At 39.0% G+C, this 13,056-nt stretch overlaps 1 protein-coding gene across 1 annotated transcript in view; it reads right to left on the bottom strand.

Annotated features, from left to right (window-relative positions):
- Nucleotides 1–11,692, bottom strand: part of opn5 (opsin 5) — a 60,035-nt gene extending 48,343 nt beyond the window's left edge. The window contains exon 1 of the mRNA XM_074685383.1: nt 11,468–11,692. The gene's annotated coding sequence lies outside the window, so the exon portion shown is untranslated. The remainder of the gene's footprint in view (nt 1–11,467) is intronic.
- Between the last annotated feature and the right edge of the window lie 1,364 nt (nt 11,693–13,056).

The raw sequence follows: 13,056 nt of genomic DNA, 5'->3' as shown, positions 1-13,056 counted from the left end.
TCTTTTCCCTATACACTACCTCTCTTGGTGCAGTGATCCACTCCCATGGCTTCACCTACCACTGCTATGCTGACGACACTCAGCTTTCCTGTGTTTTCCTCCTGACAACACAACTGTCTCTGCTCAGATATCAGTGTGTCTGGCTGATATCTCCACGTGAATGAAGGAACGCCACTTTCAGCTAAATCTGTCGCATCAGCCCCTTAGTAAATACTTAGCACTGATCATTGACTGTTGCTAAAGGTTTAACTATATTTTTGCAGCAAATAATTGTGTTTAGTTATAACTATATTCTACATCAACAAAAAAAAAATTCTCTCAGCCAAATAACTTGTAGCACTTTGTCATACTAACCAAGGTTTTCCCATCTGCCAAAATTCATGTTTGTGTCATATGTCGCTTTGGACAAAAGCATCTAATAAATGAAACTGTAGAACTGCATCACACTGGTACTGCAACCCACTGTTCAGAAAAAAAACTAACTAAAATGTTGTTTATTCCACAGGCCATCACATTTTTTTATGAAAAAGTGTTTTTTAGGTTTTTATTTTTTTCATGGCTGCCCAGCTGGTCTGGTGTCATCTCCTCCTTTCCCATTGTACAGATCAGTGTTTGAAGTTGGTTTCATGATGTATGACTATAGGTTTTTGTGTAATGTCACCAAGTTCACACAGTTTGCTTCACTAGGTTTTATATTCACATAGTTTGTTTCACAAGTAGAATTGGAGAATTTTACACTGCGCAGCAGCGAGGTCATTCTACTGATACAGAGAACAACAGCCTGGTTCATCCTCATAACCTCCCCTCCCCTTTTTCTTCCTCCTTTCTAGTTACATGTCTAAGAAAAACTGAGTTTTTCCAAAAAGCAAAAAAGACATTCCTCCCAGGTTATAAAACCTCCACTGAGGTTTCCACATGATCGTGAGACCGAAAGACCATGTGAGGGAGTGGGTTCATGGGTTGAATTTGGGTTGAATGAAGCTCCATCTACTTTGTTCCCCTAGAACAGTGAAGAATTATTATTTGTAAAATGTGCGTGTAATTCAATGTTTATACTGCGCAGTCACCTTTTTAGAACAAAGTAACATGCAACAGTTGAACTGTATTTGTAGGTGTGCTCATTCACTTCTGTGCTATTTTAGAAAAGTGTACCAATTAGTCTTCTTCGTACTGTGTGAGCATGATTTGAGGCTTTTATTGTGTGGCAACCTTTTAAATAATGTGCTATGCCTTAGTTTACTATATAAAGTGCATGACCAAATGAGTATTTTTCTCTACTACTTTCAGTTTGTCTTATGATGAGGAGCAGCCATCCTCAAGCAGCCTGTGTGCGAGGAGAGGGCGTGGAGATGTTGAAGGTTCAGGTGACGCTGCTAGAGACCTTTTCTCTCTTTTTTACATGAATAGACTAATAAACATTATCGTACATAGGTTCTTTATTCAAATTTTAAGTATACTCTGTATAATTTGTTAGCTATGTTCGATTGTATTGTTGTTGTTTCCCTTCACTAAACCTCTGAAATCATATTCTGTTTTACTGTTTTTGTGTGTAGACCCCCACCAGCTATCCCATTACCCAGCAGATTCTTCAATGAAACTTTTTGGAAGACAACATCTGACTCAGTCTGCTTTTGGGTTCAGTCATTATTTGTTACATCAATATACTCTGTGTACACAGAAGTGTTTTATCTTCACTCTCATTTTTGAGGTGAATCAAAAAAGAAAAAACATTTTGTTATGAAAAAAATCAACTGAAAGCTTGTAGGGCTCAAAACAAGTGCATGAGCGATGCATTTTACATTGATTTTTAAAAGTGAAGGGAAATCAAAAATACATTCTAGGTGTAAAATCTACTTTGTCTAAATATCAATATCTGAGCCCTTGTCTGTCTGAAAACACTCTGGACTCATAGAATCTAACAATTCTCTGCCAGGTACAGATAGACTTTGCTGCTTCCTGCTGAAACTTCTGCACACAAACTGAGACCTGATGTGGGTATCATATCCTTTGGGCGTACACAAGTTTGATAAATGAGGAGCAATAAGAGGCATGGTCAGATGATAAGGTCAGCCATAGACTGTATAACGTGAATGCAGTCTCAGTGACGTCACCTATTGGCCTGACAAAGAGTTTTGAAGCAAAACATCAGCGGAGGCCATACTGGAAATGAGGCGGGCTTTGAGCCTTCTTACTAACCGCTACAGGATGACTTCCTGTCAGCTGAGCTGTGCCTTGGATTGGACAAATTCATGATTGTAATACCTTCTGCTGAAAAAAAGCTCACTCAGTACAGTGTGTGCTGAGAGAGGAAAGATCTATTCAGGCCGATGTCATTTTTTGTAGCAGGATGTAAACATGTTTATTTCTGCTGTAAAAATAACGTCTTTTTTTGGCTCAGTGTTTATGTGGTTTTAAGTACTTCTGGAGCCAGTCTCAAGCAGACACTCGACAAAATGCAGTTTTTAGCACTTCCGCATTGTCTCATATTTTTAGACCAGGGGTTGCCGCTTGGGTCAGGCACTCCTGTTTTGAGGAAGCAGAGAGCATCTGTCAAAAAACTAAAAAAACAAAAGTCGGAGCAGTTCTGTCTGATATTTAAAGAGTGCACTGTAGAATTTGTAGAACAATCAAAACAGTTCACAAAGTGCATTCCTTTGGATTTTACACATAAAAAAGAAACACACCAGCACAACACTTGAATCAAACAGCAGTGGTTTTGCTAACGCAGCGAAATTGGGGGCGAAGGGCTTGAAGATACAAGTGCATTTGAAGCCTCATCTACAAACATGTTGAAAGGATGTTGGTCTTTAGCTTCTGTCAGATACTGTCTGCACATTCTCAATAATAAATGAAGTTAGCTGCTGTGCATCATGCATAAGTGTGCTCTTCTGTTTGGGAGCCTCTCATTTTTTCAGTGCGCAAAACATTATGTCACACAGGTTTACCATCATCCAGTCAAGTGTCAGTTTTCTGAATTTTAAGGACACTGTAGGATATGAAAAATCTAATGAAATTAATTTTCTATCTTAAATGAAGAGCATTTTCAATTGATTTGAGAGCAGTATTTTTTTTATTTCATGCTCAGATTACCTGATACTGTCTTTCAAAACTCTGCTCTTGCGCTCAAATTTGCTCTACTAGCGCTCAAACTGTGTCCTCGCGCTCGGTTCCACAGATTTCCTGCGCTCACACTCGGGTTCTTCCTCTTGTGCTGAGGGAATTTTTGCTCATAGATCTCTGTCTGCTCTCGAAATTTTTGTGGATCAAGGCATTGTGATCAATAGAAGACCGACTAGTATTGAGCAACCAGATTATCCCTGTTTGATTAGGGGTGGGTTTGCTGTTCCTCACAGAAAGTCACATACGTGCAGGCGCTCTTTCAACCTGGTTTATCACCCCCTGACCTACGGGCTGTAATTAATGTCTTTTCTTTAATTTTTTTGTCCACTGTTGGAACCAAATATCATTCTATCAATACACGAGCACCCGTGTTTTTCACTGAAATAGCTATATTGTATAATCATAGCCGCATGACACAGCGCTCTTTGCTGGTGTAGAAAACAATGTCACCATCATGAAGCTAGCGGGACAACAGATCTTGTGCAAAAATGGAGCGCGAGGACAGAGTTTGAGCATGCACAGAGCAAATATGAGCACAAGAGCAGAGTTTTGAGAGACAATATCACTTAATCTGAGCATGAAATCAATAAAATACTGTTCTCAAATCAATTAAAAAAGCTCTTGATTTAATATAGGAAATTAATTCCATAGAAATCAGCCATGTGAATGTTGGCTAGGGTGACCATGGTCTGAAAACCCAGAGAGAGGACGCCCTACCCGGCCTCTTGGTGATACTTCAAAAATACCCAGAGATTACAAAGTAGCTTCATGAACCATACATTAATTTGAGAAATTCCTTTTCTGTTTGAAGTGAATTTTTTCTGTAGCGCAAACAAAGTAATGCCTCAGAACATGCCTCAAAAAGAAAGATCAAGATCTCGGTAGTACAAAAGTCACATCCATGACTAAAAAAAGGAGTGCTTTTTCCACTGTTTGCCTTTAACAGGGAATTTACGCCCCAGCATTTTCTGTCTGAGAGCGAAGCACAGGCAACCAGAGCATGTTTTCTGTTACAATCTGAAAGGAGGAGTGACCTGGGTCTTTCACAACTTCACAGAATGCCTGTGTCCCGGTGCAGCATTTCTTGATTCCTAATAGTCTGTCAAACAAACTGAACAAAACCCCTGCATTTTAATGGAAATTTATGAAATGCCCCCCGAACATGATTTAATGACCAGACAGGAGGACATGTCTGAGGAAAAGAGGTTGGATGGTCACCCCTATGCTGGCGTGCATGCCTCCGAGCGCACCTGACTCTTTATCATTGTTATATTTTACGATGTATATTATAATTCTTGGAAACTTCAGGTTTTTGTGTAATGTCACTGAGTTCACACAGTTTGCTTGGCTTGGTTGGATATTCACATATTTTTTTCACAAGTTTGAGTGAAGAATTTTACACTGCACAGCAGCAAGGTCATTCTACTGACAAAGATTACAACAGCCCAGTTCATCCTCATAACCTCCCCTTCTCTTTTCTTCCTCCTTTCTAGTCACACGTCCAAGAAAATCACACACATACACACGTCTGTTAGCACGCACATGTTTACACTTTTGGCCAATAGCAGACGGTTGCATATAAGACTCTATGTTCTTCAGCCCAGAAGATAAGTGTGAAATATACTCTATATGCCTGTGCTCTTTCTGCCAGAGGTCGAGGGAAGTGAGCTGCTGTCAGAAAGAGACCAGCACTGATTTTTGAATGTGACAAATAAACGGTTGAACTGCGACCAACAGATTCTCCTGTCTTTATTCAGGGGTTATATAAAGAACAGGGTCAACATCATCATAGACACAGAGACACTGATTAAATTGATGAATCTTTTCCAAAAAATGATGAAAGGACTTCATTCTCCCGCCTTGTGCTCTGTTCTACACGTAGCACCCAGGTTGTGCAACTTTTATAGGTCTCATATAATGCAAAAATCACTTTATTAGGTCTGTTAGTGAAATTTGTGGGTCTTTGTCTTTCCTCCCAGCCCACAAAATGTGATATTTAATGACAAAACCTGTACTTTGTAATGCTTGTAAATGTGAAATCCTGACCTAAAATGAGCTGTTTGGATTTTGGGGATTTGCTGACGTCAGGGATTCCCTTTTTTGACCAATCAGGAGCAAGTCTGACCTGATTGGTCCACCTGGGCAGATACCCCAAAACCCCCTCCCCGGCGCTAGAGAGATTTCTCTCCAGCAGCGGGGAGGAAAATGCCAAAGTTGAAGAGCCATCACTGCTTTGTTTTTGGCTGTAAACAGCCACATAGTTCCATGCACAAGCTTCCCATCTTAGAAGAAGACAAGATTGAGTGGCTAGAGTTCATTTATCAAGGAAATGTGCCAGCTACACTCAGTAAACCTGTGCATGTGTGTGCTAGTCACTTCATGGCCGACTGCTTTTCCAACTTTGGACAGTACAACAGAGGGCTAGCGAATAGACTGGTCCTGAATCCATGTGCATTACCAATCATCATCAACAAACCTCGGACCCTGGAAATGTGAGTATTTTAAATGCTGTGTGCTGTTGAGCAGATGTAAAAGCTTTTCCTCAGTGCCCCCCCTGTCTCTGTGTTAGCTTCAGGATGCTAACTGTTAGCTTGTTGTTTTAGCCTGTAATCTTACGGTAAACAAGCTTCGCTGTTTTCAAAACATTGTATACTCAGAGCTCGTGGCGCCTCTCTCAGTGATGTGGAAGAGCGGGGCAGGATCAGCGGTGGCTCATTTACATATGAAGGTCCCGCCCACTAAATCAGAGCGTTCTGAACAGAGGGGCTATGAGAGCCTGGAAACAATGCTGCTGTGCTTGATTTATTGGCTTTTTGGACCAAAACATGTTTCTACCATTTCATGAAGATATCAATGATCCATATTAAACTGCAGAAAAGGAGCAGAATATGGGACCTTTAACTACCGTGTTTGCCACACAGAGATGACCATACACACACACACACACACACTGCTGCCCATGTTCCTTTTCTTTCTTTTTTTCAATTAAATATTACCATCTATGATTACTGAAGTATAATAATGCACTCCGCAACCCTCATAAATGTTCCAAAGTAGCATCTGGATAGGGAGAGGAAGGTCAACCGTCTCATTAAATGCACTGGTCATGGTGCTACATCTTCTGTTGGAGAACCAGCAGGGTGACAGCCTCAGCTGGTACATAATCTGCATTATTTAACATCAGGCAGTGCATGCTACCACAGCAATCTCAGTTCACTTCTTGACCGGAGCTCTTCCCCTCTCTTCTCATCAGTGCACTGGGGGAGTACCTTGGTAACCATGGTAACATAATCAAGCATATGAGTATTTTTTTTTTTTTAACCAAAACCAATCTTAATGAAGCCTACGTGGAAGTGCTTTTGACTGCAATTTGTCGATCACTCAGTTATACCGACACATTAGCGTACAGCAGCAAATTGTGCTGAATGATGGCTAATGTGAATGATTGGAGAAAAAGATCAGCTAAAATGGTGATCACCGATCAGTTAAAAAATGCCAAAACTGGCCAGATCCAATATTTAAGACGGAGATCAGAACATCTCTATATAAAGTCAATAGATCAGACAGGCTCAGGTTGGGATTAGGACTGGAGAGGGAGGTCTGAGTCAGATAAGCTCAGGCAGCCACTATGAAATTCTGAAAAAAAATCAGTTAGTGACATGAAATAAATCAAAATTACAGTATTTATTTATAATGACAGCCTTTGGGTCTTTTTGGCTCGTAATAATGAGTTTTATCATCATTGCCATAATGGGTTATTAGAGGAAAGAGAACAGCACAGTCTGCCCTACATCTGTTTGGTGGTTCTTTTTTGCATTTTTTGGGCCGTGAATTGTGATTTTTTTCAGATTTAAAATACACTCAATACAAAACTGTCTCTGTTCAAATACAAGTATTCCTCACATGATTTTATTCGCCGTCTACAAAGCTCATAATATTTGACTTTTCATGCTTCCAACAGACCTGACCAGCACATGATGAGATTTCGAAGACAACAAATTTGAGCATGAAGTCACTCTCAATGAAACCCTTTTCTCAAACCTTTAGTGAAAGAAGAAGTTAGTAATGTTAGTACAGTGGTAAAATAATCCTTTGTGATCATCTCCCTGACCTTTGCTGAAGGCACAAAATATTTTACAACCAAGAAGGGCAAACACTCTACGGTGTGAAAGTAAAAAAATCTCAATTTTCACCTTTCACACTGTGGAGTGTCTTATAAATCTGTTCAGAAGCTAATGCATTGGCAGTGGCTCTATTTTTTTAAAATATATTTTTAAGATCTGGTCTAAAAATTCATCTTAGGGACAATAGAGGCATGACAATATGCTCTCTAACATTTCCCATTTATAGTGACCTGATTACGCCTGACAAAATCATCCTGAAAACCACTGAGCTGCTTCAGAGCCAGTTGACAAGTCTTCCTTGAACTTGTTTCCCAGTACAAATGAAAACACTTCATCAAAGTTACATTTTCTTGGTTTACTCATCCTTTTTACCACAACCAAGAGTACCTACAACTACAACAAATTATTCCCAAGAACACGAGTTTAACACTCACAAAATAGTGGAAAACAAAAGGGAAAAGTAAACAACAGTCAAAAATAGTGTGTTTCTCTAACTATAAAAACACCTGCCGCTAATTGCATCTGCTTCTACACAGAGGACTACACACCACCTGCTGTGGCACCAGGACATTTACATATAAAACAACTTTAAAAACACGGACAACCAACAGCAAATGGCACGAAGAACATTTCTTGGGATATTGTACTTCTGTCTTACCTCTGTTTTACCCTCAAATTCCAAAATTTAAATGCATCATTTACTGCAAAAATATATAGGGATTATTTGTTTATCAACAACGGCAGATGCACGCACAACTTGGGTGCAGAAGCACTGCAGAGTATAATGGTTTGTCAGCTGACATGGAGGAGTTAACCACCAAAAAAAGCATTTTTAAACTTAATATCACCACTTTGCAGGATGGTAAATAGCTCCCAGATTCGTGAAATAGCAGTGAGTGGACAGAAGAGATCAACAAGTGGACAGATATTTTTGGAGGAGAAATCTGGCGTGTTACCAGAGAGCAATTTAAACAGACAACTCTCACTCGATGCTCATGACTGCGTTATCCATGGACTCTTACCAGACTGTGACATACCAGGATGTTAACGTGTCAATAAATCAGAAACCCTCCCAAACCAAAAAAGCACACAGACTGCTGAGTCTGAGATCCGGTTCATAATAAAAGAAACAGAAAACTATGTCCTGAGTTAATTATTCACCCGCAGATGTTGCTGGTGTTTCAGTGTAAAGTGTGACCCTGTTAACTGGTGACTCTCAGCCGTTAATCACATAGACTGTAAAAAAAATGGACGTCATCTTGCTCGGCTAGAAGTGAGGTCTCCACAAAAACTGCTCCCCTTAGTGGCTGGCTGCAGTATAGGTGAAAAAATCTGTCTTTCCAGCCATTCCAGATGGGCTGTGGTCAAACTTTAAAAAATGAATACTCCTCGTAGAAATATTTCTCACGTCCGATTGTTGTGGGGATTTGAAGATATTATTTGGCTGTTTGTATTCAAGTCCTCTTTTTTTCTGAAAAGTTTTGTTTTCATTAGTTATACGAGGTTAAAAACAAGGCTTTCCGTAAGGTTTAACGATGATTGGCAGCTGCTGTTCTTGCATATTTTTTTCGGGGATTGTAAAATATGTCGAGAGGTCGAGTCAAGAAGTGATTAGACTCTCAAAGAACAAAAATAATTATTATTTTTGTCACCCAGCTCCACTCAGACTCTCCTAGAATCCCTCATCGTCTCTACTGCTCAGAATCTGGCTCCAAACTGCTACCGATGGCTGCGCCTGTGACTGGGGAATTTTGGCTTCAAAACCGTACAATGATAAATGGGGGGGCCACGCTGTCCACTCTATATACAGACTATGGTTAATCACTGATCCTGTCAGCTGAGTGTCACCAGTTAGCATGGTTGCTATTTACTCCAAAACACCGGTTGTTCTGTGATGGTCAAAATTTGATAGACGTTGCCACCATTGTATAGTATCGTTTCTGGACACTGACCACAGAGCAAACAACCCTTGAATTTTTTTTTTTTTTTTTTTTTTGCCAACTAAAATGTATGAAACCATGATGCAGCTGAATATGCATACCAGCCCTCATCTGAACTAAATGTGTTATGTTCAAAATTGTATTAAAAAATGAATGTTAACACTTTAACAGTCTGGTCAATGTACTATACAGGTCTCGGTTTTCTTATCATCTGAGCCTCTGCTTGAGTCACAGTAAAAGTGCAAATCATCAGTGCTTGGGAAGTGAAAATCAGTCAAGCTTATGCTTAAGTCCTGGACAGAATTAAAACCTGTACGCCAATAATAATAACACATAATGATAACACTTGATTTATTTCTCATGTGTCTAAACTAACCATCAAGGGCTGAAAAATACAAATACTATATCTCTCTTTGGAGAGATATAGACTGAAAAATAAATTAGACCATCTGTCATTAAAAATAAGAACACCATTCAGCAGCATAAAGGGTGTGAATTCAACCACATGTTCCTCAGTGAGTTCCCGACACTTCACCACTTCGAACAGGAATTAGGAATTTTTAACTGGATTCAAATTTGTATTCCTAAATTTCACTTGATAGCAATGGATGTCAACAACAGCAACAATAATAATCATATTTTAGCATTACAGATATCATTTCTATGAAACAGCTTGCACATCCTGGCAGATTAACAACAAACTCTTAATTTAAGGAAGCTGTGGCTAACACCCTTCACTGGTGGTCTAATGAGCATGTTAATATTGTATCTGTAGTTAACATCTCTATCCACAAAACAAATCAATAAGGTTAGAAATGGATCCTCCAGAATACTTGTGCACTGATGCTTGACAAACACTGTAGTCATAGAAACGCTAAAGTTAATCAATTGCAGTATCATGGTCAAACTTGGATAATGGTCGGGTAATTTGGACTTGTACTCGTTAATCTCTTTTCTAGTCTTTCAGTGATGACAGAGGCTGCTACAGTAAGAGACCGTCACTATTAGCTAATCCCATTCATTCACCAATGAACAACAGCAGTTTTGGGCTCAGTGTCTTGTTCAAGGATACTGACTACAGGAGCTGGGATCAAACTTCAAAACTTCTGATCTGAAAAGAATAGAATAGAATAGAATAGAATAGAATAGAATAGAATAGAATAGAATAGACTTTTATTTTATCCCTGAGGGGAAATTCAGGAATCACAGCAGCAAGAAAGCAAAAGTAAGAAACTGTATATTGCAAAAAGGACCTATTAAAATATTAGAAAGCCATTCATTGAGGACAACCACTAAGTCATAGCTGCCCAATCTTAAATCATCAATATGATTTTAAACATTTTTGCACATTAAGGGTTACAGGCTGAGTTTAGAGCATAATTCCAGTATCATGCCATTAAGCCTCTCATAAACTGCCAGTGTTTCTCATTTAGTATAAATAAATGCACTAAAAATTGATCTTTTATTGTCTTGTTTGGTCTCATAAACTTGTTTATGGTCATTTCTTTCGCTATTTTAATTTCTATTTTCCTTCATTGCCATATGAAGGTGTTGTTTGTGTAACACAGCCTCTCTTAACTTGATCAGGAAGAGGAGGCTGTGGTACACATTTAGTATTCAGCAATTCATTCGTTCAGCTCCACTTATTCATTTATTCGTTTGGCTTCGTTTAGTCGTTTATTCGTTCATCTTCACATTCATAAATCTGATCGAGGGCTTTGATAGTGCAACACAACGGAAAAGAGACGCCTTCATTGATTGATGGGGTTTATAAGGCATATAATTTAGCAGTAAATAAGATAATGGAAGTAATTCGTTTGAATACAGACCCTTAAAATGTTTTCTGTAATTTTTAAAGGCACCTGGGAAAAACATCCAAATAATGGATGGCTGTTGTTTACGAAGTTAGACTCAAAAAGAGGCTTCTCAGTAAGCGGCGTTTGGTCAAAATTACATACTATTTTCCTCTTCTGGCAGTGGCGATTGGATAAGGATAAAATAAAGTTAACATCTTTTTTTTTTTCTGAGGATGAACTCCTTATTACCAAAAAAGTCATGGTTACTGAAAATTATGACCTCAAAATGAGCTTGGTTTGATCATTTTTGACAATTTCACAAAAAGAGACGTTCTCACATGAGACATATTTTCGCGACTCTGAAGATCATGAAACTTTGGAGAAAAACAACCGTACCTACACATGCTGAGGAGACACGATGCAGTATGTAAGCAAAAAGAAGCAGCAATCATCAGGTGAAGGGGTTTGGTTTTGTTTCACTGCTCACCTTTAGATTATCGGTCGTCAAACATCTCGGGTGGAAATTAAGTCCAACAAACAAACTGGTCCAGCGTCAGAAGAGGATCCCCTGCTCCCCGCTGAGCTCCTGCTGTCGGAGAGAAACACTTCATAAACCCTCCCTGAGCTCCAGCTTCAACTTCTCCTCCGAGCGTCCCCGTCGGGCAGTAGCGTCTGGTCAATCACCGGTTTAGTAATCACTTTCTTTTTTTTCAGTTAGACTCTGTGAAGCAGCAGGAGCTGCAGCTTCCGGGGAAATCTTTCAAAATAAAACAGTACAATCATGTCACTTAACGCTAGATAAGCTGTTTGTGGGAGGTCACTTCCGCCAGGAAAAAAATAAAAAAGAAGAAGTAATGACAGTGAGATTCTACCTTATTATTTTGACCTTTTATGAGTCAGTGCATTGATGCATATCTTTAAATTTTGGTAATTTGCATGCCACTTGCAGCTGAGTGGAATATCGCACTTACTTTGTGGTGTTTTCCAGGTTCAAACCACTTAAACGCTATAACATGGAATGACTTCAATAGGGGTCTTAAGCATTTTTTATTTAATTAATTTTATTTTTTTTGCTTTTTATTTTCATTTATTTCATTTTAAAGGGGCTTCGAGGAGTCTGAAAATGATTTTGAAAAAGTATCCATTCTAGATATATGCCTGACCGTAATCCAAACTTTAAAATGAGATTATTGCTGGTTACAAGTTGTTTTAGATTGTCACTTCTTAGCTTAGCCTAAGCTTAGCTAGCTTAGCCAGTTTGGGTCGACGAGGACTGGATTTATTTACGGCACATCTAGGTCTCTATGACAACACTACGCCGGCTGATGAAGTTGAGTAGTGAGAAGAGAGTTTCTGTGACTAATTTAGTAGTGATGGTGGACACTGAAGCCTAACCGTCAGACATAAAAAGGTCAGAAGAGCAGAAGAAAGCTAAAGAGGAGAGTGATACAGCGCAAGCTAAAGGCTGATAAATAAAAAGTTGTCTTGAACAAAGAAACTTTGTTCGGTCCGATCTTCATTCAATTCCACTAAAAGTCATTTATGACAGTGTGCAGAGACTTCGAGCCACAAGGTGGCATGGGAGTGTGATTTTAACAGATCTTTCTCACATCATCTTTAACTGTAAAACTTTTCTGTTCTGTGTCTTTAATTGTGTGAAAATTATAAAGTTTCTTGATTTAGTGCTACGCCCATGTGTATAGTAGGTGATGGAGAACATCTATTCACAGTGAAGAGTAAGGGACTGTGGAGGGAAATACATTAATGGAGTCAGTAAAGAAACAGTAATGACAGTGAATACTTCACAGTAACTTACTGGCACCTTGGTGCCTGTGATTCCCAGGACATAAATTATCCCAGTCTCATTTGGAAACAGTTTCTGTGATTTCATATCTCATGCAAGTAATTAATGTTTTTCCTCCATAAAATGGAGCAGACTGTGCTGAATTTTTAAAAACACAATGAACACATTATTGATAATAGATTAACTTTTTACTCTTAGACTGAAAAGAGAGAAAATAGCATTGACATCCTACCGTTCTGACAGTATGTTAGTTGAGAGGATGAAAGACATTG

Source organism: Halichoeres trimaculatus, unplaced genomic scaffold (genome assembly GCF_033239565.1).
Source record: "Halichoeres trimaculatus isolate MK-OKI-2021-1 unplaced genomic scaffold, fHalTri1.1 fHalTri1_scaffold_13, whole genome shotgun sequence".
NCBI classification, from domain to species: Eukaryota; Metazoa; Chordata; class Actinopteri; order Labriformes; family Labridae; genus Halichoeres; species Halichoeres trimaculatus.
The sequence above is the reverse complement of the archived record's forward strand: the minus strand, read 5'-3'. Positions and strand labels throughout refer to the sequence as shown.